The 24,693-nt window shown below is 41.6% G+C and overlaps 1 long non-coding RNA gene across 1 annotated transcript; it reads right to left on the bottom strand.

The window, feature by feature from the left end:
* Window positions 1-13,816: 13,816 nt before the first annotated feature.
* Window positions 13,817-14,389, bottom strand: LOC120658804. The gene is made up of 2 exons (XR_005668849.1): window positions 14,077-14,389; window positions 13,817-13,899 (listed from the first exon to the last, which is right to left on the bottom strand). It is a non-coding gene; the product is annotated as an uncharacterized LOC120658804 (long non-coding RNA).
* Window positions 14,390-24,693: the final 10,304 nt, after the last annotated feature.

The following is a 24,693-nucleotide window of genomic DNA, read 5'->3' as shown; positions in this document are numbered from 1 at the left end:
CGAGCAAGGAGACACTACCGCAGAAAACGTTTATAGGGGCGGGTAGAATGGCATCTTCAGGGACGGGCGCGTGATCCGTTCCTGTCTCCCGAAGTGCATATCATTAGAGTACAAACATCATGAAAGTGCATCATTAGAGTACAGACTTTATTTACATTGACTAACGCTACCATTGCTGGCTCGAAGTGCCTGATTGTCCCACTGACGGAGGCTTGCAAATTTTGGGTCGGTTGATAATTCATGCTCAGGGTGAACAAATTCCCCATCTATATGAACCACTTCATGCAAAATGAAGTGACATAAATTGTCGACTATAAAAAAAAGTTGTTTCTCATGGAGTGGACCATTGTGGAGTGGCCGTTGATCCTGAAAATAAGAAATCCATTCCAAAATTAAGCCAAGTGTTAGATGCAAACACTTATAATATGCAGTTATTCATCTATCCTAGCAAAGAGTAGATGCTTACCGGTTCGGGATCTTTTGTGTACCTCCCAAACTCCCTCACGTGCTCGCACACATAGTATCCACAGTACACGGAACCGGCAGGTTGCTTGTGGCACGGATAGTGTGTACGTATCGCCATTTTTTTCCTTATGGGGGGGGTGTTCTCCTTCTTTGGACACGTAGTGCCTGTAAGACCTGTTTTTTAAGAAAAAGAAAAGAAATAAGTAGTTATATAAATATGCAAGATTCAGCATGAAGTCGAAGTATAGGATAACGATTTTGCTAACATGTTGAGGTTGCCCTCGAATTCCTTATAAGTATCCGGATCGAAATCAGTGGAGTCTAATACTAGAATACGTCCTTTCTTTGGCTTGATCATAAATACAATCCAATGATTTCTGCAAAAATATCATATATGATTTCTTAGTCAGATATTCGAAGGAAGTGCATGTTATACCAAATCATTGAGACTACACTTACCGAAAGTTATATGGTGCCCATATGACATCCCTGTCTTGCCACTCTTGAAACTGATGCAATATGTACATAGCAACTATCGAAATGATTTTTCTATGTTCCTGCTTCCATACTTCATTAATTTCCTTGCGCGATTTACAGTTTTTGAATTCATCGTGGTCATCGTCCCAAAACATTGGCCCTTTATGGTGCTTCTCAGCAATAGCTAACGGGTCAAGGAACGCAACCTTCCTACCTGCCTTATCCGCTTGTCATTGCATCACCCTGTAGAACGAAATATCTCAACTAATTAGATATGTATGCATATATAAGTATAGACCATTGCATATAAGATATGAATTTGGATGCGACACTTACATGCACCAGAGTCTGATCATTTCTACGTTAGTTTCTTTGAGGCGGAACATTTCTTGGATGTCTTGAAAATCGAACATGATATCAGTGATACCCACAGCTCGTAATCCGAAAACTTCCGGAGGGTACCTGGCCCAAAGGCTTGTGATGTGAAGTCTACATGCCCTTCTGTACCAAGTGTGCATCCTTTTCATAAAACCTGGACAGTCTTGCAACAAAGAATGAGGTAGAAAATCTTTACCATACTCGAATTTTTTCGGGCAATCCGGTAAATCTGCTATGTCATCGACCCCGATTTTTCTAATGAAGTCGTGGTCAGTGTGGGGCTCGGAAATGCCCGATCGTCTGGTGGCACTAGAATCTGAAACATTTTTTTGACTTTTCCCGTGCCTTATCCGTTGACTTTTCCTTTAACTTTTGCTTGGTGTTTGCGGCATGCCATTTATTTACAATATCTGAGTCCTCCTTCTGGTATGACCGTATAACTCGATGGACAGGGAACCCAAGTATTTGTTGTTGTTGTTGTTGTTGTGGTTGGTGATCCAGTGCCGTGTGCGCTCGTGGTGGTGATGCTTGAGGTGCTGGGGCCGGTGAAGGTGCAGCTGCTGGTGACGGTGAAGCTTGAGCTGCTGGGGGCGGCGAGGCTAGAGCCGGTGGCGGCGATCTTGGAGCCGGTGGTGACGTGGCTGCAACCGGTGGCGGCGATGCTGGAACCAGTGGCGGCGAGGCTGCAGCCGGTGGCAGCGATGTTGTAGGTCGTGGTGACGGGGCCGCCGGTACATAATCTGGAGCCGGTCGAGTGTGATGTGCCGGCCCTTCTGGTGAAACATGCAGCACGATATCACATTTGTGCCACAGAATGGTGATGCCAATGCACTCTCCAAGCATGGTCTTCCCATCCGAAGTAGGGATGTCTATCTCGTTGTCCTCGTAGCTTGTTTTCAGTAGCTCCTGCACTCACACGCATGCATATAGGGGCGGGACGGGTTTTCCATCAAATAAACCCGCCACAGGATCCACGGGACGGGCAGCATGCATGGAGTAGTATTTGTGATGCAATCAACCGGATATGGTTGTGCTGTGGTTGAGGCAACACTGCTCTGAGCACAGGCCGTATTCGCTGGGGCCAATACCGGAGGGGGCATCGTCACTATCTAGCCAGATTGCTGCTGCCCCAATTGCAACGGATTCATCCATATTTGCCCTTATTGCTGCTCTGCTAGTTGTGCAAACATTTCCTTAAACTTTGATTCCGCTGCTTTCTCTGCCACTTGTATCATCTCTTTCTTGTAGCGGTCATGCCTCTTGTAGGTAGAGCGGTCCTCCTCGAATCCATCCCTAAAGGTAAACTTTGAGGATACGCCTCTGATGCGGCCTCTGTGCTCTTTGGTTCCAATGGCGGTACTAAGCACGTCCTTCAGTCTCGGATTTGTCAAAATGTGGCTTGCCTTCCATTATCTTAGGCTTCTTGGCTTGAAGCCAGAACATGGCACGCTCAGTAAGGCCTTCAAAAGGGTCTGGTTGCCCTGCGGCTATTGCAGCCTCTCTTTCACGGCGCCATTGATCGGCCTTCCTTTGGTATCCACCCGGGCCAAGATGGACTTTATGTACATTGCTCGTTGCCTGCTCAGTATTTTTCTTGTTTAGCGCTAGATATTGTTCGGTGCTCTTTTGCCGAACAAACTCTTCCCATTGTGCCTGAGTGATTTCCCCGTAATCCGCAAATGGTGTTCGGCCAGTTTTGACATACTTAGTGTTGAGTTCGCTCTTCCACCTGCGGAAACTCTCACCCAGCATCTTCCTAGCATAATACCTCACCCTATCTTGAGTTCCTCTTGGCAAAATAAATATTTGCCTCAACATCTTCCACATCGCCTCCTTCCTTCCCTCAGGAACTGTTGGCCAATCGGGGATCGTTGGATCCAAAACTATCTTTGTCCTTATTATTGAACCAATTGCATTCTTAAACTTTGCGCAGACCTCTGGAGGCTCTATGGGCTCACCTGCAGCACTAATTACGTTGACCACCCATTGGCCTTTGGGGTATTTGTTTCTTCCACGCTGACCCCGTTTCCTTTTATTCTGGCTGCCAGAGGAAGTTGTTTGAGGTTCCGGACCAGAGCTTTCATTGCCTTCAAGTTCTTCCTCTATTGCATTTGCACGTTGGCCACGACGTCTATTTCTTCCTGTCTCTGCATCCTATATGGAACGTACTCGAATTCATCAACTTATTATGCGTCTTTCTTAAAAGTATACAATAAATGCTCGATTGTAAGTCCTTACCCGCGTTGGACTCGGAACGTAATCTGGATCAAAATCCGACAACGAAAACCTTTCTCTTGGAGGGATCGGATGTGGATCTATGGGATCCAACCACTGTCCTGCTACGAACGCCCCTTGTCCATCCCGGTCAACTTCGTCAACCCCACTCTGAACTCTGGCGTCGTCGCCCCAGTCCATCTGAGAGGCGAGTTGTTCCATTTCCTCCTCTTGTGTCATTGGCGCCTCCCTTGGCGGGGAAGATGGCGACAGATCAGACATTTACAACTTCTACATTAAACGAGGATGGCCAAACGAGTTTAGTCGTGTCATACGATGGAGATGTGAACGGAATGCGACATTAAATGAGTTGTGTCATGCGAGGATTTATATATACAAAAATTATTTCTAAGACTAATAAATAACTATAAGAATTATTTATACAAATTCTAGGATCAACATATATAGAAATTATTTCTAAGACTAATAAATAGCTATAAGAATTATTTATAGAAATAGCTATAGAAATTATTTATAGAAATTCTAAGAGATATATATATCCACATATACATATATTAATTCTAAGACAAATAAATAACTATAAGAATGATTTCTAAAAATTCTAGGATCAACATATACATAAATTATTTCATACACTAATAAATAACTATAAAAATTATTTATAGAAATTCTAAGAGATATATATCAACATATACAGAAATTATTTCTTAGACTAAGAAATAGCTATAGAAATTATTTATAGAAATTCTAAGAGATATATCCACATATACATAAATTAATTCTAAGACAAATAAATAACTATATGAATTATTTCTAGAAATTCTAGGATCAACATATACATAAATTATTTCATACATTAATAAATAACTATAGGAATTATATATAGAAATTCTAAGAGATATATATATATCAACATATATAGAAATTATTTCTTAGACTAAGAAATAGCTATAGAAATTATTTATAGAAATTCTAAGAGATATATATCCACATATACATAAATTAATTCTAAGACAAATAAATAACTATAAGAATTATTTCTAGAAATTCTAGGATCAACATATACATAAATTATTTCATACACTAATAAATAACTATAAAAATTATTTATAGAAATTTTAGGATTAACATATATAGAAATTATTTCTAAGACTAATAAATAACTATAGGAATTATTATAGAGATTCTAAGAGATATATATCAACATATACAGAAATAAAAAAGAAAAAATTGAAAAAAAAACTAAACGGACACCGCAGGGGGCGGCGGGGCTCGACGTCGCAGGCTTGAGGACGGGTCGAGGCGGCGCGGACGGGCTTGATGATGGGTTGAGGTGGCGCGGACTAGACGGCGAGGAGGGAGGAGGAGGCGGCGCAGACTCGACGGCGCGGGTCGAGGAGGAGGCGGCGGGGCTCGATGGCGCGGGTCGAGGAGGAGGCGGCGGGGCTTGACGGCGCGGCTCGAGGAGGAGGCAGCGCGGACGACCGGCGACGAGGCGTCGGCGGCGGCGTGGACGACCGGATCTAGGGCGGGGGCAGCGCGGAGGACGGGATCCGAGGCGGCGCGGACGACCGGATCCGGGGCGGCGGCGGTGGCGCGGAGGACGGGATCCGGGGCGGCGCTGGTGCGGGTCGGCGGCGGCGGCGCTGGTGCGGGTTGGCGGTGGCGGCGGCGCGGGCTCGGGTCCAAATTTTGGCCGCCTAGCAGCGTCCCCTTGCTCACTCCGCGAAAGTAACTAAGTCCTGGGACGCCACTGTATTATATAGGCTTTTGATTTCTAGGGGCGGGTGACGCTACCACCCGCCCCTGGAAATCTTTTTCAGTTTTTTCTGAAAATAGTTTTATGTCCAAATGAGTAGCAAATCTCACCCAAAAAATATGAATATTTAACCCTAGCATTATTGACACAAATAAAACAAAAAATTATGTGAACAGTCTTTTGACAATATATTATAGTTTGTAGTGTATAAATCACGTTGTAGGCCTCTCACTACTATAACATCAAGCCAATCTTTGAGATTTTCACATCCTCATGGAAAATGTACACTGGAATAAAACTTTCATATTTTTTTCGTGTTCTACTGGTCATAACAATGATATGGTTAAATTTTCAAGTTTTTTTGATCTGTTTTGCTATTTTTAAGGAACTAATTGAATTTTTTGAAAAAAATAGAGAATTATTACTAGGGACGGGTGGTGGTGTCACCCGCCCTAGAAACGCTTTAGCAAGGGCGGGTGATGGGGTCACCTGCCCCTAGTAATGTATTTCTAGGGGCGGGTGACTCCTCCACCCGCCCTTGAAAATGGTCAGCATATATATACACGAAAATGCCACACTTAGCCACATCCAGAATAGATCTCGATGCCGCCACCTCCCCGTGCGTCGTCGCCGCCACCTCCCCCCGCGCACGCCACGCCACCACCTCCCCCCGCGCGCGCCCCTAGCCGCCATCTTCCAGGTGCGTGTTATATTTTGTTTTTTTCATTCTTTCCATTTATAAATGGAAAGTATACTTAGTTAGCGATTTATTAATTTAGTTAGTAATTTATATATTGATATGTATATATTGATGCATATATATTGATCCAGGTACGTGTTATATTGATGCATATAATTTAGTTAGTGATTTATATTTTGATGTAAATATATTGATGCACATATAATTTATTGAGTGATTTAGTAAATAAATACACATGTTTGAGCAGCGTATCGATATGGCAAGTGGTGGCTTTGGTCATGGTATGTCGCGTCCGGATTATGACCCGCCCCAAGCTCATAATCCTCGCATCACTTTCAGCAGAGTCAACAGGACTAGACCAAGGCGATGTTCTCAAATGAACAATCCAGCTCTAGGCATAGTAAGAATCATTTCTTTGTCTATAATCCACAATATTTGATCTCAGTAATAAAAATAATTATTAATGTTTATTTACATTGCCTCTACTGCAGTGTATCGATTTGTTTAAATGGCTTACTGAGGTTCTACAATGCCTAGGTGGTTCACCTCTTCAGGTGGTAACCACAGAACGCCAACAATTCAAGAAAATGACAATCTCTTTCGAGATACCATCAAGACAAGATGTAGGTACCATAATTTAAATAGTGGCCAGTGGGAAAGAATCACCAATTCAGATGACTTATGAAAGAAGAGCCATAGAAGCCTTCCTTTTGGAACTTCAAAATTATGGTTATCTGATTCTAGATTTGTCATGGTTCAAAATCAAAGCACTTCAATAGCATCAACAAGATATTGTTACTCTCTGTGAGACTCTTTCACGAGAAAATCTATATGACATAGTAAGTGAATTTTGTTATTTTCAAGAATTATGATAGTTTCTTTGATTGCGCAAAGCAGTTAATTATATTTGCATTCCATCTCTATTGCAGGATATATTTGGTAACACTTTTACGGCAATGAGCTTAGAAGAAATTTTATGTCAACCAGTTGAGCAGTTGGGTTATTATTCGGCTGAGTCCGGACCAGCATATACAAGGGAAGGGCTCTACCAGAATTCTTATGAATTTCGAACTATGCCAGATCCTACCGCGGAACCAATATTCACCGTCTATGGCAAAGCACATATACAAGGGAAGGACTGCTGTCTTATCCGTGCATTGATTTTCATTGACGATGCCCTGAGGTACAAGATTGGTGATGTTAACTATGTTCAGTACCTGTTGCTTCGGAATAATATTCCTTAGATGATGTAGTAGGCATGCAATTGAACTTTTGCAACATGTATTCGCTACGAGTTTTCATGCATGTATTCTGTCACTAGGTAATGTAGGCTATGCAAGTGTGAGTTTCTGAGATTAATATTGTCCTTTTTCTAGGTTGTATTAAATTTGACAAAAATAACAAAACTCTTTCAAAAATCAGGGAGAAACATACATCAACAAATAGTTCATTAACAGGTCTAGTATTCAGAATACAAGAGAAAAATATGATTACATGCAATCCGATTTTAAATAACTACTGATTTAACCGGTTACAATTCTCGATTCGCCATCCTTGCGTGCCCATGGCTTGTCATCTTTTCTTAAACTTGCTTCTATAATCTTCATCTTTTGGGGTAGGTCTGTGAAGAGGTTCATTTCATTGAACTGATTATAATCTTCCATATCGTTGATACCATCAACCCCGATGATATCTTGTTTTCCAGGGACAACAACATGCTTTCCTTTCTTTGTGGGGTCAGCTACATATAGAACCTGTGCGACCTGTGAATCAAGTACTCATGGGTCATCTTTGTAACCAACATTATTGAGGTCAACAATCGTGAGTCCATAGCCATCCACCTCAACACCTCTAGGGTGTTTGACCCAACGACACCGAAAAACCGGAATTTGTATATTGAAACCATAGTGCACTTCCCATATATCATCTATGATGCCATAGTAAGTAATACTTTGGTCTGTTCTCTCATCCAAGGCTTCAATGCGGACACTACTGTTCTGGGATACAGTCTTCTTGTCCTTTGCGGCAGTATAAAATAAATATCCATTAATATCGTACCCTTGCCATGACGTGACCTGGCTTGATGGGCCTGCTACTAATCTTTTAATCATTTGTTCTTCCACGGTCTCCCCATCTGGTAGATCCAGGTCCTTCAACTATGCAGTCAATCGACGCTTGTGCTCTCTCATGATCCAATCATCTGATAGGCCATTAGATTCGGCATGAATTATGCTCAAGTGTTCATTGAGTAAATGTGTCATTATCGCGAGATGCTGTAAGATGCTATAATGTGATTGTTGCACTGCTTTAAAATCCTTGTCAATAAATGTTTTCCTCCCAACTGTCCCAACCCCTTCCAACCTCCCAAAAAAGCGTGGAACGGGCAAACCAATGGATATTTTATCATTTAGGTAACCAAGGCAACACTTGATTACTTCCTCAGTACTGTATCTCTCGATCATGGGACCCTCAGGGTAAGCACGATTTAGTACGTACCAGTTTAGAATGGACATGAAACGCTCGTACGTCCACATTTCGTGAAGGTAAAGTGGGCCAAATGCACGTATCTGGTCGACCATGTGAATTATTAAGTGCTCCGTTATATCAAAAAAGCCGGGAGGGAAACACATCTCGAGTTGTGCCATAGCCTCCCCAATAAATTCTTGGAGATCATTCAATTCATCTTCATTGATCACCTTTTGAGAAATTTTGTTGAAGAAATAACACATCCGAGTGATTACCATCTTCACGAATACTGGCTTGATCGCTCTTATTGCAATAGGGAGGAATACCGTCAGCAAAACATGACAATCGTGACAGTTATAGCCGCATAGCGATAGATCTTTCATGGAGACTAGTTTCTTTATGTTGGATGAAAAACAACTTGGGACTCTGACCCCCCGTAAGCTCTCGCACATTGCCTTCTTCTCATCATGCGCCAAGTTGTACGAAGCCGGGGGAAGTTCATATCTTCCATTTCCTTTATCTATAGGGTGAAGATCCTCCCTTATCTTCATGGCTACTTGGTCTTGACGTGACTTTAAGGTATCCTTTGTCTTTGCTGATGTCTCCAGAAGGAGCCCAATCGTGTTACCAAACACATTCTTCTTCAGGTGCATACCATCGATTGCATGGCGGACTTTAAAATTACCCCAATACGGCAAGTACTTGTAGAAGATGGACTGTTTCTTGAATGGTACGCCTTCGATTGGTGCCTTATCTCTATTTTTCTTCTTTCCATCTTTTGTCACCTTCCCATAGCTAACCTGGATGGTCCTCACCATTCTAAAAATATAGTGCCCGTCTCTTTTTACTGGACCAGAATGTAATTCAGCCTTGCCATCAAAGAATGTGTAGAACTTCTTACTTCGGTATTGATGTCCTTCCACCAAGAAGCGTCTGTGGCCAAGGTAAACTAACTTTCTAGAACCTTCCAGAAAAGATGATACGGTCTCATCCACGCAGACCATGCATCCCGTCCTACCTTTGACCTATCCCGAAAGGACAAATAGAGCCTGGTAATTATGGATGGTGGTGAAGATAATAGCTCTGAGATTAAAGGTCTGTCGTGTGAAGCCGTCAAACATATTGATACCCTCCTTCGAAAGAGTTTCCATCTCTTGCATCAGAGGCTTAAGGAAAACATCAATATCGATGCCAGGATGCTTGGGTCCTTGTATAAGGATGGACAACAGGAGATATTTTCTCTTCTGGCACAACCATGTAGGCAGGTTGTACATCGTCAAGATCACCGGCCAAGTGCTGTGAGTGCTAGTCCTGTCATCAAACGGATTCATTCCGTCCGTACTCAACGCAAACCTAACGTTCCTTGGGCCCTTTCCAAATTCCAGATAATACTGCTCATCGAATTTCTTCCACTGCCGAGCATCAGCTGGATGTCGAAGCTTTCCATCGCCCTTCTTGCGCTTATCTGAATCCCACCAGCGCATCAGCTCAGCATCCTTTGGGTTGGAGAAGAAACGTCTTAGGCGGTCGGCAACCAGGAGGTACCACATAACCATCACCGGAATTCGCCTCTACTTCTCAGAGATGCCTAAAATAGTATCTGGTGCCTCTACAACACTATTCGCTGCACCCTTCCTCTTCCTTTTGTTCCTGTCTCCTGGACCTTGATTATCGCCGCCACAATAACCAGCATTGTTTTTGTACCTATTTGCAGAACATACAGGGCATTTGTCCAAGTCTTTGAAAGCATCCCCACGATACAAAATACAATAATTCGGGCATGCATGAATTCTTTCCACACCCATTATGAATGGGCTGACAAGCTTCTTTGCTCGATATGTGTTCGCGAGCACTTTATTTGGCTTTGGAAGCAACCAGGCCAACATAGCTAGGAGATCATTGAAACTACTGTCTGACCAGCTGTGCTTAGCCTTTAGTGTCAACAGCTCAAGTACAAAACGAAGAATGGTCCAGTGTTTTGACATCCTTTAGACCGCTCATATATATTTTCCTCTGCTGATTTCTTCACCGTCTCGAAGTTTTCTAACCCCTTAGCACTACCAACCAACAGCTCCACTTTAGTGTGACGCAACAACTGGCTCAGAAGATCACCATCATCAAGTTCATCGCTATCATTATCATGGCCAAGATCGATGGGACTCCCGTCGACACCATCAAAATGACCACCACCAACACCTTCATCCTCACAGCCAGCATCATCAAAGGCATCAAACAATATATTAAACTCGGGCTCTTGCATTATTTCATCAATTGAATTCTCTCTCTGAGGTTGTTCTTCTTCACCATGTTTATTCCAAATCATATAGTTGTCTACAAAATCACTAATCAACACATGCGATCTAATTATAGTTGTGTTGCTGAATGCTCTCAGATTTTTGCAGGTTTTGCATGGGCAATGTATTATCTGTGTCTTCTCAATTCTTGCATGATTTTCTGCAGCTTGAAAGAATTTATTAACTTCTCCACGGAAATATGCATCCGTCCTTCGTGCTTTGGACATCCAAGTTCTATCCATCTCTAAACACCAACAATAGAAAAACAATACATGATTCAAATGAATTAAAACAAGCTCTTAAATAATTTGCGAAATATATGCCAAGTAAATCTACACATATGCGTAAATATTGGATAAATTCAATTTACTATGTCATCCGATATAATAATAAATCTTTGAACAAGGGTTAATCCTAGAGTTAAAGTCTTGCATTTTCTGAAAGTATTTTGTTATTCTTTCGGATTTCACATAATTTCAAACAAGAGAAATAATAATTCGTGTTAAAACATAAGATGGAAAAAAATATCTTGCATGTGTATAAATATATGAGGGAAATCATATCATTTTCTCTCTTCTCTATAATTTTTGGAAATATGTTCACATCTACATGAGGCTAAAACTTAAAGATTGGGCCCAAATAATTATCTAATCATGTGCTCCAACTAAAATAGCGTAGATTTATCCAAAAAGTTAAAGCAATTCGTGGCTTAAATGTTAAATCCACCTAATTTAGATCTACATCTAGCTAGAGGAATGAGAGCACAATTTGACCATTAAATTTAACCCAAAAGCTTAGAGAAAACATAGAATTAGGTGCTACTTACCTCCTAGAGCCTCCAACTTCAAGGAAATCGAGTTTAAAACCTCCCCTATGTATGATGCATGGAAAATTCGGACAGCACCTCCCCCGAGAGAGCACTGTTCTGTCGGGAGGAGGAAGATGGGCAGATATTTATGGCGCTTTTCAGGGGCGGGTGGCATTACCAGCTGCCCCTAGAAATGGTTTTCCAGGGGCGGCTGGTGCCACCAGCCGCCCCTGAAAATGAGGCGCATTTCCAGGGGCGGCTGATGGCACCGGCCGCCCCTGGAAATCGGATCTTTAGGGGCAGGTGACGGCACCACCCGCCCCTGAAGATGCATTTCCAGGGGCGGGCGAAATGCTACAGTACCCAGCTTCTATTGTAGGAACGGGGTACATTTGCAGTCGCTCCTGGAAAAAAAAAACTGGGCGTCCCTAGAAACCATTTCTGTAGTAGTGAGATGCTCGCCACCCGGAACGCCGACGAGGACACACCTGGCAACCAGTCCGCCTCTCCCAGGCGTGGCCAGTGGCCCTCAGCCCCGGATGCCCCCGAACTCAACTACAGGCAGGATTCACCGCTGGACATGGCAACCAACGAGTTTGACAATTTGGTCAAAGTTATGAAATTGTAATATCTCAACTGGTTGATATTTTGAGGTGAGACTTCTACTAGGACTTGTAGCACTATGATACATGTGCTACTTTTAACTGGAGCTTTCGATAAGTTGCTTTCAAATTTTGGTTGGGGTTTCGCATTTAAAGTGACAGGTTTAGTGTACCACAGTACACTGTCTATGACCATGCAACATGTGTTTCTTGTCCGAGAACTCACAGATTAATAGTTCTTAAACCCTCCCTCCTTTGAACCTAAACACTAGCTAGGACTTATAGCCCTATATGGCAGCTACAAAGGTTAATAGAGATGAGCAACAAGCTGGTGTTCGAATTTGGAAGAAATTCGGTCACCGAATGTGTAGGTCCAGAGTTTTATATGCTGACCCTGTATTTTGGGAGTCTCAATTTGAAAGGGTACACTGTTTTGAATCCCTGAACTTCAACCCTAAAAGTTCAGTAAACTTGAGTTTTGGCCAAGGTGTAGAGCTCCTTTTCTCCCAAACCTTGATCCAATGAACCAAGACCCTAACAAGAATCTTTAGTCTTATAGACCAGCATTAACTTTTAGTAAGGGCCCATGGTATGTTGCAAATGGAAGTTTGCTCAAAATTTATCAAGAATGGCTCAGGTTCAGAGTTTGTTCTCTAAGCAGTTGAAGGTGAACTCTGAAACTGAACACTAAAACCACTGGAGCAAATTTCTCAGGATTTTGATCGGCAATTAAACAAGTAGACAATATAGGAAAAGCATGCCCATGGTTGTTGTGCAAAATGGAATCAATCAAGTTCAAAGTATTGCAAGTGTGAATGTTTAAATGAGAGGCTGATTGAACTTTAGCTGTTCTGAAGTCCGATGAATCGAAGTCCAAATTTTGGGTTCGTCCCTAAAGTTCATATCTGTTTTGTCTCCCAAATCTTTGATCTTTTGAATGAAAATCCTGTCTATCATTTGTAGCCCTTTATGCCAGCTTTAATTTTGGTTGAAGGTCTTTGATGAGTCGTTACTACATTTTGGGCGAAATTCATTGAGATAAGGGCTGGTTTACAGTGCACCTTTGACCTGTGCAATCTGCAGTTCGGCAGCAAGCAGCCTGCTTGTTTTGCCTGACAAATCTTTGATGAATCGTCAGTAATAACAGCGGTTACTGAACTGGATCCAATCAATAGAACCACATTTTCTGATGAGTAGTAAATGCGTATTTGATACGAATTCCTTTTTAGAAGAGTCTACAAAGGAAAAGGGATGGATATGATAATCTCCAATATACTCCCTCCCCAGCGGAACCTGTTCGTCCGCAAAGGTGCAAACAAGTTGCCCCCCTGCTTGTTTGTGGAATTGATAGTTTAATCTTTGGATAGCTTGTGGACTAATTGGGGGAGGGCTGGATAGGTCTGAATTGCCTGTTGATTATTTTGGGGACGGCTGGATAGGTCTGAACGCTTCGTAACTGTTTGTTGAGGGATTTGAAATTCAAGGTATGTGTAGGGATTATGTTACACGGATATTGGTACGGGTATCGGATACGATACGTATCGGATACGCGGATACGCACTTTCCCAAAAAACACTGATACGGAGATACGGCTAGGATAATTAATAATTATATATAAATATCACATAGATATTCAGCAAGTGAGATTTTACTCTTGAGTAACTTCCCCTATACTCAGATGTGCAATACTTGCATGTCCATATAACATTACCTCCCTGGTTATTAAAACGACATTTAAACGTTGTGAAAACGACGTTTTCACGAGAAAACGTTCTTGTGAAATCGACGTTTAAACGTTAAAACGTCCGTTTAAACAATAAAACGTCCATCGTTTCGTTAAAATCTACTCTCTATTCGTTTCGTTGTTTTATCGTTTTAATAACCTTGATTACCTCTATAACTAGCATTCTCGAAAAGCACAACTGATTCCACAAGGGGTTCTTCAGTTGCTGCTCATCTAGTTCTACAGTTCTATTGCAGCAAGTTCATCATTTTGTATCATCTCTTACTACCAAAACATCATTTGGGTGGGCTGATTACTGCTTTGGGCTGTATCCCATCTGGCCCAAAAGTATCGGATACGCGTATCCAAGCAAATACGTATCCGTTTTTTTAGGATACGGCTAGAAACATATCCGAGGCGTATCCGGGGCGTATCCGTATCCGATACATATCGGATACGGATACGCCACCTCCTAGAAGTATCCGCGTAACAGAGGATAAATCTTGATCCTGCCTTGTACACAGTGTACTCACATGAAAAATTCAGACTGTTTTAGGCAAATTACACTCTTTTGTTCACTAGTAAGAAGCTGGATTTGTTACAATTTAGAATTAGGCAATGGCTTTTCAAAACCATTTTGATAAGGACACGCCTACGCTGTCCAAAGATTTGCCCAATCTTTCACGGTGCAATAGTGACACAAGTAATAATCTGAATTATTCTCAAGCAAAGGATGCAGTTTTCGGATGGACAATAGTGTTAGCAACGGAAAACAAGGTCTGTTACAGAACCAATAGCAGCCGGCGTGGACGCACACTTGAATATTAAAATTTATATGTCTCTGGTTGAAACTCCCAACAACACCGGATCAACAATTCCAATATTTAATAACTCCGTGGACTAATTTCCAACACCAGCATTAGGAGCTATGGACAAATGTCCGAATAAAATAATTGATCTCTCGAACAAACAGTTGTATCACCAATAAAATTAGAGCAGTAATTCCTCTCGAAGGTGACCAAAAATCAATGGCAAACAATATTAATGATAGGTAATGAGGGATCCGCTTACAGTCAATGCAAACCAAACCCTAGATAGAATCTTCCACCCGCGGCCACGACGAACCACGATCAGAAGATGGGGATCCCAGATAATTCTTCCACCCGTAGCTACGATGAACCACGATCAGAAGATGGGGATCCACTGAAGAATCCAGAGCAGCGCACCCAGGAAACAATCCTGATCACGCTCCCAATCACGATCCAGAAGAATCGGCAAGGTAGATGAGATCGGACGGCGTCTCGCTGTTCGTAGGAGAAACCCTAGACGAGAGACACAAATAAAATCCAATCTAATCTGTGTTTACATGGGCACTGCCCAATTTAAAGTGCACGCAGGCACTTGGACTTGAGTCCGACTCCAACCGAACCTGACTCAAATTGGCCTGGCGTGAGTGCACATGACAGGCACAACTCAACTCTGATTAGAGATAGGAAAGGATAAAATATTGATGGAAAAATCGCTAACTAGCATACTTAGCCTTCCTAATTAAAGCATGAAGACCCATCACGTATGAAGCATGACTCCAACTCTTGCACGTAGGGACCTTAATCCATAATCAATGGAAGGCCTAGCCAATAAATAATATAAAAATGCGGCAGCTGTGCTAATCCTCCAGCTTAAATAATAGCTTGAGAAACATATCCCTCGATGGCTCAAATGTATATATTATAATACTGCAGCAGCTATGCTAATTCATCCCGCTAACTGATTAGCACTCGACTTGCATGGAACCAATTTGAATAAATTTTCTGGTATCTACCTCACACTTCGTCCTGTACATTACGCCAATAAAAGAGTGCTTCCTTGACATTGCAGCTGCCTTATATTCAGAATCTTCAGCATTAACCACTGAATTAATTTGATGAACCTTGGACTCATCATCCTCTCCTCCTTTAAACAAAGCCGTCCTCGGCTTTGACATAAGTTGAGTAACTTCATTGATGGGAGGAGAAACTGCAGCTATTTTCATGCATCGTTTGCCATGATCATTGGCCTCCTTTTCCCCTTCTTTCTTCTCTTTCCAATTAATTAAAATAGAACCAACTTTAATAGAAGAACCAGTTAAATCCTTGCAGACTGATTCAGAGCCATCATAGAGAACTTTTGAGCCTATAGTAGTAGCCATATCATTTCCTTCCCCTTGAACCAAAGCCGTCCTCGACTTTGGAATATTTTCAGCATTGACATGTTTGATTGGGTCAACCTTTCTAACTCTGTTGTTGCATGACATGATGGCTGCAATATTTTTCTTATCCTTCTCCTTTTCCTCATCAGCTAAGGAACCAAAATGAATAGCAGAAGATTTCAATAATTTACCAGCTATAGCTTTAGAGTCCTTGCAAATATTTTCTGAATCAACAATAGGAGAAGTAGTGATGTCATCTTTCTTCCTTGCATTAGTAGAGATTTCAGAATTACCAGCACAATGGATCGAAACAGGAATAGCCATGTCATTCTCCCCCTCTAGAAACAAAGCCGTCCTCGGCTTTGGGGTTATTGCAGCAACCTTTTTCTTTACTTTCGAAGTAGCAAATACCTCAGCCTTAATAGCACTAACCGGCATCGGTTTGAGCACATGATGAACTCCCTTGTGCATAAACGAATAATTATTGGAATGACCACCATGAGTAGCATCAAGATCAAACTGCCATGGTCGACCCAACAATAAATGACAAGCACTCATCGGCACAACATCACAATCTACTGTATCCATATAATTTCCATATAATTTCCAATGCAAAATTTAACTCTAGTCTTGTGAGTAATTTTCAGTGTACCACTTTCATTCATCCACCGCATATAATGTAGTTTTGGCAGCCTCCGGGTAGGTAAGGATAAATCATTCACCAAATCAGAACTAATAGCATTTGTGAAGCTACCACCATCAATAATTAATTTGCATACCTTATCATGAACTTTGCATTCCGAGTGAAATATATTAGATCGCTGCCCTCTCACATCAATAGTAGTACCATCACTGTGAACTTCCCGTGCCATCATAGATAACCCATTTGATGCAACATCATTATCATCAATTTTAATGTCAGGCTGAGTATCACAAGAAGAATCAGTAGCATGCAGCCCTGATGCTAAAGAAAGATCCACCCTCTCATCAATAGAGATTTGCTCAGGCACTCCAGCCTGCTGCTCAAGTGGAGAAGAAATATCTGAAATACTAGTATTCAATGGGACATCTTCTCCAACAATGGATGTGGCTGTAGGAATATCACTAGGCAATCCCATGATAGCCGGCTGGTTAGTAGAATTATTCTTCTCAAATGGTGTAGCAAAAGAAAATTTAGAAGCAACCAAATCAGAACTCCCACTACTTGATAATATATTCTTCTCTGGCTCAAAAGGAGGAGCAAAGCATCGGCGCAATGCCTCCTTCATTGCATACCAAGAAGTGCAATAGTCATCACCATGTTCCAACTGCATTCTTCGGAACCATAATGACACAGAAATAGAGAAGCTTCGTTTTGCCAAATTAGCTAGCTGGTTTAACGGCAATTCACCAATAGAATAACAATTTATTATAGCATCCTCCCACTCATAGTATTCTGAAGGAGATGTTGTTGCACACAACATCGGTACAAACTCAAGGTATACGTCAAAAGAGTAATCCATCACCAAAAATTAGCAGAGTACCGTGAGCAACCTGTCTCGTGATACCAACTGATAATTATGAGATACTAAATAGTATGTGATAGCAGTATGCACGAGTCTCGTAATGAACAGACCATCAGCAATTCAGACCTCCAATAGGAACACGATCAGATAGCAATATCAATTTATCCTCCCACCTGTCACTAGCACGTGATCAGCAAGAAGCAGAACACTTGGCCACGGCTGCCAGGTATTAGTCCCACGGAAAAGGAATTTAACTGAGCAAGAATTAATCTAGCGTGATATCAAACACAAGCAGCAGCACAATAGATCCAAAACCACCAGCAGCAATCCAATATTAATTAAAGTGTCTGATGCATAACGGCTGAGATATCCAAGTCAATATAATTTCCGATTGATCAAGCAAAGACTAACAGTAGCAGATAAATGATGGATTTGGCTTACAGTGATTGCAATCCAAACCCTAACAGCAGCGATGTTCTTCTACCCATGCTTCCGAAGAACACAATCAGAAGATGGGGATCCACTGAAGAATCCAGAGCAGCGCACCCAGGAAACAATCCTGATCACGCTCCCAATCACGATCCAGAAGAATCGGCAAGGTAGATGAGATCGGACGGCGTCTCGCTGTTCGTAGGAGAAACCCTAGACGAGAGACACAAATAAAATCCAATCTAATCTGTGTTTACATGGGCACTGCCCAATTTAAAGTGCACGCAGGCACTTGGACTTGAGTCCGACTCCAACCGAACCTGACTCAAATTGGCCTGGCGTGAGTGCACATGACAGGCACAACTCAACTCTGATTAGAGATAGGAAAGGATAAAATATTGATGGAAAAATCGCTAACTAGCATACTTAGCCTTCCTAATTAAAGCATGAAGACCCATCACGTATGAAGCATGACTCCAACTCTTGCACGTAGGGACCTTAATCCATAATCAATGGAAGGCCTAGCCAATAAATAATATAAAAATGCGGCAGCTGTGCTAATCCTCCAGCTTAAATAATAGCTTGAGAAACATATCCCTCGATGGCTCAAATGTATATATTATAATACTGCAGCAGCTGTGCTAATTCATCCCGCTAACTGATTAGCACTCGACTTGCATGGAACCAATTTGAATAAATTTTCTGGTATCTATCTCACACTTCGTCCTGTACATTATGCCAATAAAAGAGTGCTTCCTTGACATTGCAGCTGCCTTATATTCAGAATCTTCAGCATTAACCACTGAATTAATTTGATGAACCTTGGACTCATCACATTTAACTAGTGTTATAAATTATTGACCACTTTAGCTTGGTACTAAGCTAATATTGTCTAAATTTGATCAACTTTATAGGAAAGAGTACCAAAATTTTCTATTTGACATTACTAAAGTTGATAATTCCTTATTTGATACTGAAAATTTTGACTTTCCTATTTCAACACTAAGTTGAGCTTTCATTTCCTATTTGGCACTTCTGTCCATTCCTCAAGTTAACTCAAACGATCAGTAATTTTCTAAGCTAAAAAGACTATCAAATGACTTCCAAAAAACTAGCAAACATTTCGTAGATGTATAATGAATGGAGATGGACCTATTTGCACAAAAACACATATGTAGCACTTAAAGTTGTAAAATTAAAATTCAACAAAATAGGCTACTTTTGAAGATTATGTGGATGTTTAGGGCACAAAAATAGCTTCCGACAATTATGTAAAATACCTAATATTCCTATAGTCGGACGAAAGAATTTATAAAATCACTTTACACCACAAGTTACAAAGGTATTTCGAATTCCTTTAACAAAAATAAATTTAAAGTAATTTCACAAATCAAAATTTTGAGATACTTCAAGATTTTCTATGTAACTTATGATTGAAAATAATTTTAATATTTCATTCCATCATAGGATTATTATGTATATTTTCATTATATCTGGAAAGTAATGTTGTGCCGTACAAATTTAGATAATCTTCAAAAGTAGTCTATTTTGATGAATTTAGTTTTAAGATTTAAATATAATATATGTGTTTTTGGGCAAAATAGTTTCATCTTCATTCGTTATATACATATGAAAAAGTTTAATGACTTTTGGAGGTGACTTGATAGTTGTTTTTTAGGTCAGAGAAAAGAGGGGAGAGTTCACATGTTACTGTTCATGTGAGATAACCGATGGAATGGATGTAAGTGTTAAATGGTGAATGAAAGTCCAACTAAGTGTCCAATAGAGAAGTTGAAATTTTTCATTGTCAAAATAAGGAAAACTTGCCTTTACCCCGCAAAAATAAGAATTTTTCTCACATCTAAAATATAATTATTTTGATTAAATTGATCCTAAAATATGTATTGATAGTTTGTTTATTTGGTATTTAATAATTTTTATATATTTTTAGTTGAAGTTATAGATGATTTAGAACCAAGCTAAAGTAACCAATGACTTAGAGCAGAGGGAGAGTAATATAAGAAATAAAAAGCGAAGTTTAGACTTAGTGTGGCCAACTACTTATGAACATTTGATGACGATCGAAAGTGCTCCGGTTCATTTTACAATGTTGTTCTCACCTTAGTTTATTTCCCTGTGTTTTAGTTCTTTGTTTCAATTCATTTTATGTTTAAACGCCTCTTAAAATTGGACATGAGTTTTTTTGTTAGTGATGGGTCCATATGTTTACAAATGGGTTGAAAATAATAGATGTTAATATCACGTCACATAATATACACTAGCGATTGAGTTTGATTGGAATAATAAAGAACTACCATCCTGAGGTTGTGTCCTCAACCGCGCAAGCACTCCCTATGTGATTGTAGTTTCAAAAAAAATAGAATGGCAACGGATATAAATTACAAAAAAAACCTGCAGGCGAGGGTAAGGGCTACCGGGCTACCGGCTACGGTTTGTACTCACATTACCTACTGAGTAGAGGCAGAGGCTGTTCCGACGTACGCTTGCCATCATGGGTTGAGAATTATCTGCACCCACAACTGTGGCTCAGACACAAGCGCTTCATGGCCCCGTTTAGATCCTCCAAAAATCCCCCATAAAAACCAAACTTTCCATCACATCTTCATCACATCGAAATATTAAATGTAACAAATGACTCATGCATGGAGTACTAAATATAGGTAAATAAAAAAACTAATTGTATAATTTTGATGTACGTTGCGAGACGAATCTTTTGAGCCTAGTTAAATTATGATAGAACAATATCTACCATAAACAAACGAAAAATAATATAATGTTTTTTACCAGTGCTACAGTATTTTTTCGAGGGAACTAAACACATCTCATCTCTCGTAGTAGCCTACCTGCTGATGGAGACCGCTACCAGTCGGCTGCTTTCCATGCAGTCGACCTGCTGATGCGACTCGCTGCAGCCTGCAGGGTAAAGATAATTTCGCGGCCACCGGACGCCGTCGCTGCCCGGCTGGATGCTCGGCCGTGTTTGATAAAATCACGAAAACTTTTGCACAAAAAGACGAATGCATGCATGAAGTACTAAACGAAGTTTATTTGCAAAACCTTTTTAGGAATGGGTATAACTTTTCGAGACGAATCTAATGAGCCAAGTTTCATCATGATTGGCTACAGTGATGCTACAGTAACCGCACTCAATCATCCTCTAATCGTATGGTCAAAGGCCTCATTAGCTAGAGCAACTGCTACAGTACCACAGTTGTGGAGGTAATTTTGTAATTAGATTTTATTTAATACTACTAATTAGTGGTCAAAGCTTCATTTCTCTCTCATCAAAACTTTTCTACCCTCTAACCAAACATGGCCATCACCGACGCTGCCTCCGTGCTGGATGCTCCTTCCGTTTTCACCATCGCCATCACGGAATTTACGCACCGCCTGGCCGCCACTAGCATTTCGACATTTCGTCTTTTGGTTCTGCTTGCTTGTCATCGTTCTCAGGAGGATCGGAAGTTGTCTCTTTGCGGGGCCGAAGCTGCAAGCTTGCAACAAACAAAGAATGAAAATAGAAATACGAATAATCAAAATATCTAATATCTCTATGCACTTAAACATCAATATGGATACCCCTATGTAAACATAGCTAGAAAGACAACTTTTTATCGTACACAGTTAGCACCGGTCACTCTTTATCCGGTACTAAGGTGGCACAAAGCCATTTTAGTACCGGCTCTCAATTTGAAAGCTCCGGAAGCTATTTTTGTGTCGGATTAAAACATCAACCTGTACTAAATATCACCTTTTAGTAACGGTTTCGTATTGTGTTTTTGATCTTTCATACAAATAGGACTAGATTGCTAGGTAAAAGGAAGCCTCTTTGCTACATATCGAAAAAATATAGTCTCAAAATAATCGATTTATAAGGTTTTGACAATAGCGGAGGAGCAATGAGGCAATTTTTTATAAAACAGTCTAATACTCAATCCCCAAGCTATACCAATTCAACTAGGTTGCTGTCGTGGATACGGATTGAGCGCTGATCGATGATCATCAACTAGGGATGGCAAATTGGTGACCCTTAGGTACACCTCCAACCTTCTTTAGTTCAAAATTTTGTACTAATTCTCCAAAATCAAATCATATTTTGAAAAATTAGTACAAAATTTTGAACTAAATAGGGTTGGAGGTGCGCTTAAGGATCACCAATTTGCACCCCTATCATTAACTGAGCCACACCTTAATTTTATCCATCCTCCGCCGCCGGCTGTTGAAAGACAAATAAATGGCAACATTGAAATATAAATACCCTTCACTTTGCAAGCAATTAGCAAATGGTCCAACTAATTATGTTTTGCAATGTATAGATAAATATTAATCTCCAAATAAATTTATCATAGAAAATAATATATTCACATAAGAGTGTATGTGGAGCATGGGGCCATGGTCCCCCTACGAACTCCATTCCTGATGACATTATCATAGCGCCGTTCTTAGCTTTAAGCTAATGGTCAAAGTTGTAAGATGCTTCCTTTAACATACTCCAACTCTCTTCATTCTAAAATCTAATGATCTCTTTGTTCTAAATCAAAGTATTCTAAGTTTTACAAAGTTTATGATAAATAAATAGTATTTACAATAAAAAAACATCATTATTGCAGATATAGTTTCATAGTTTACTTCTTTGAACGTGGTAAATGTTAATGTTTCTCTCTCTCTCAAGAAAAGATTTAGAAATTATTGTACGTTGATACGTGCGGAGTAACTTCAATTGGTTTTAAGGGAAAACACACGCCTAACCGAATGCACACATTATTTTTTCGGATTTGTCTCCTCGTCAATCAATTGAAATTTTGTTATCCATCAATCATCTATTTCAACCATTGGATCACCATCCAATAGCCGGGTCCGTTGTCTGTTGAGTTTATAGATGGCCATGCAGCCCGAGCCCGTTAGCCCGGCACGGGGCTCAGTTTTTTGGCTCAGCCCGGCCCGTTGTTCTACGGGCCCGAGTAAGCACGGCCCGGGGAAGCAGTATGGGCTTGGGCCGCTCACCAGGCCTGTGGACGGCACGGGCACGGCCCGTTCCAACGGTCGGCTGGTGGCAGCCCGTTAACCCACCGCCCCCCAACGGTCGCCCGTCGCGCCGGCCCAGCCCAAAACCGCCCCGCCCCTGCTCCATATAAAACCGAGCCCCGCCCCCCAAACCCTAACCGGCCACTCCACTTCCACTCGCTCTCCGCCTCTTCGCCTCCCTCTTCTGCTCTCGCCTCTCGCTCTCGGTCTCGTGTCTAGAGATTGGATCTCGGCCGCCGCTCTACTCCGATCGGCGACCGTCCCTGGCTCCGGTGACCTCGCTGCCGCTCCTCTACCTCGTCTCGAGCTAACTAACCACTTTCTCCTCGGCTCCTCCCTCCCTCCTCTCCCTTCCTCTCCTCTGTCCTCTCTATCTCGCCGAACTATGTGAGTTAGTGTACTGTCCTCCTCCGCTGCTCGCCGTCGATTCTTATTTCTAATCGGTGCTTGTCTTGTCTCGGCTCCGGTGGTAGCGCAGGTATGCCGGCGAATCCTAAACCCTAACCCTAGTTCTGCTAATCCTAACCGTAGATCTGCTCATCATAACCCTAGATTTGCTCATCCGAACCCTAGATCTCTAACTTTTCTTCTCTATTGCTTTGCAGGTCGGTGTCTGATGCCGAGTCTTCGTCCTTTGGCCTAGACATGGCCAGGCGCCACCAGCGTGCATCGTTGAGGAACGGTGCTGGAGGGCAGGGTCGGTCGTCCGGCCCGTCCGAGCTTGGGGTCGCCATGGTCGGGGCAGATGAGTACCCCCTCCACGGCTCTAACTCCCATGCGGAGGCGGAGGACCTGGAAATCGAGGATGATGACGATGTCCGTGAGGATGCTGCGGCGCTGTTCGGCATCGATGTCGGTGACGACGGCATTCCGAACAACGTCATCGATGTCAACGCCAGTGACGATGGAGGAGGGGCCGAGCCGGGTGCTGCTCCATCGACACATAGGGTACTACAACTTCTAGTAAGCTCAATCTAGTGTTTGGGATGATTTTAAGGAGGTTAAGGAAAATGATGTTAGAGTTGCTGCTGTCTGTAACATGTGTGGTAAGCGATTGTCTGCTAGATCTTCTGCTGGTACTGGCCATTTGATTAGGCACTAGTCATCTTGTAGGAAAAAAACATGATCATGCCCAAAGGGTCCAGTCTAGGCTTGCTCTGAATCGTGATGGTTTTCATAACTGGGTCTATAATCCTGTTGTAGCTAGTACTGAGTTTGTGCCGGTTGATTGCTAGACTGGACTTTCCATTAGGCATAGGTGAGACATAGGCCTGGGAGGATTATATTACTCGTGCTCATAACCCTCGGTTTGCTAAGGTTTCTAGACAGAGCACCACTAGAGATCTTGGTAAATTGTTTGTTGATCGACGTGATGTGCTTATAAAATCTGTGTTGCCTGCTGCTTCTTCTGTTTCTTTAACTTCAAACATTTGGTCTGGTAATGCTAAGGAGGACTATATTAGTGTAGTTGCTCATTATGTGAATGCTGATAGGGAGTTGCAGAAAAGGATTATTGGTTTTAGACTGATTGAGGTTAAATATTCTGGTGAAAACATTGTTGATAGGGTTGGTAGTGTGGTTGAGGAGTTTGGTTTGATTGATAAGTTTTTGTTGTCAC

The sequence above is a fragment of the Panicum virgatum genome, chromosome 2N (genome assembly GCF_016808335.1).
Source record: "Panicum virgatum strain AP13 chromosome 2N, P.virgatum_v5, whole genome shotgun sequence".
In the NCBI taxonomy this organism is placed as follows: domain Eukaryota; kingdom Viridiplantae; phylum Streptophyta; class Magnoliopsida; order Poales; family Poaceae; genus Panicum; species Panicum virgatum.
The sequence above is the reverse complement of the archived record's forward strand: the minus strand, read 5'-3'. Positions and strand labels throughout refer to the sequence as shown.